This window comes from Nicotiana attenuata, chromosome 11 (genome assembly GCF_001879085.1).
Source record: "Nicotiana attenuata strain UT chromosome 11, NIATTr2, whole genome shotgun sequence".
NCBI lineage: Eukaryota > Viridiplantae > Streptophyta > Magnoliopsida > Solanales > Solanaceae > Nicotiana > Nicotiana attenuata.
The window spans coordinates 24,675,976-24,677,842 of NC_031999.1; positions in this window are offsets into that span (position 1 = coordinate 24,675,976).

The window sequence follows — 1,867 nt, forward strand, 5'->3', positions numbered from 1 at the left end:
GTGCCCATTCTTTCCACAGTGGGTACATAGCTCATTGTCATGCACAATAACATACTTGCTATGAGGGTTGTAGGGAATCTTTTCCCTTTGAAACCCAATCCCATGCCTGTTTTCCCCAGAGTTGGTATATATGGCAGTGATAGCATCCGAGGACCAGGTCCACTTAAGAGATTTCTCAAGATCACTCTTTACTTTCCTTAGTTCTTCCTGAAGCTGTTTGTTTTTCTCAAGTTCAGCACACAGACTAGTCTTTACCAAGTTTAACTCATTTTCAAGATTAATGTGTGCTTCACTTGCAACTCCCTTTCCCTTTTCAGAGTTTCCAGGCCTATTTACGATTTTAAATTCCTCGATTGTTTCTTTCAAGTCTACTACCGCCACTACTAGATCATCTCTTTCTTGCTCAATGATAGCAACTCTCTCAGTCAAGGTTTACTTTTCTTTACTTGCACGCTCAATGGTTTCTTGTAAGTCCACCACAACCACCATTAAATCATCTCGTTCATGTTCTATACTAGCAATTTTCTCTTTTCAGGTTCTCTATTGTTTCTTTCAAATCAACTACAACGACTACTAAGTCATCTCTGGTTTGTTCAGCTTCCCCTAGTTCCATAGTTAATGCATCTTTATCGTTGATAAGACTATGGTAAGCATCAATTAGCACATTTGCTAATGACATAAGCTTTTTAGGAGAGTAAGATTTCAGATTTCTCTTAACATCCAGAAAGTTACCTCATCGCCGTCGTCATCTTCAGATTGAACCATTAGATCAAAGATTGAATCATACTCAGTTGTTTCATTTTCCACTGCCATCATTGAACTACCACCATGGTCTTCTTCTTCTTCAGATTTGCTGGAGGAGTCTCCCCATACAGCAAGAGCTTGCTTTACAACGTTGTTAGCATCATTCTTCCTCTTGAAGCGTTTGTCAGGAACCTGGTTCCTCTTTGCTGCTTTGTCAAAGTTGTTATTATACTGATCTTGCTTTAGGAGGGGGCAATCCTTGATGAAGTGTCCTGGCTTGCCACATTTATGACAAAGGCAATTTCTGGGCTTGCTAGAGCTTCCCCTTTTTGGAATATCTCCATTCATGCGAACCATCTTCTGGAACCTTTTTGTCAAGTAAGCCATGTCCCCATCTTCACCACTTGAGTCATTGATGTCCGTCTTAAGGACCAGGTTCTTCTCCCTCTTGGGCTCTCTTCTTTCATTGTCCTTCTTGTTCTTCATTTTATAGGTTTTCAAGTTCCCAACAAGTTCATCCATGGCCAGTGTTTGCAAATCCTTAGCCTTAATGGCGTTAACTTTGCTTTTCCAAGAACTGGGCAGTACGCTAAGGATTTTTCTGACAAGATTGTTTCTTGGAATACTTTCACCAAGAGAGTGAAGCTCATTGATGATGGAGGTAAATCGAGTATGCATATCTTGGATGGATTCATCATCTTTCATTTTGAAGAGCTCATATTCTATTGTGAGCATATCAATCTTGGATTGCTTCACCGCAGTTGTTCCCTCGTGAGCTGTCTCAAGAGCCTCCCAGATCTCTTTTGCTGATTGACAAGCTGATATCCTGTTATATTCATCAGGGCCAATACTACACACAAGAATTTTCTTTGCTCGAAAATTCTTTTCTATGGCCTTTCTATTAGCGTCATTAAATTCTTTCCTCGTCTTGGGAATGGCTACAGCTGGATCTCCGAGGTTCTTTGTAGGGACAAAGGGCCCGTCACATATTACATCCCATAACTCAGAGTCTTCAGCCATGATGAAGTCATGCATCCTAGTTTTCCACCACCCATAGTATTGACCATTGAACCTAGGAGGTCTGTACGTAGACTGGCCTTCTTCGAAGTTTGGAGGAGCAGCC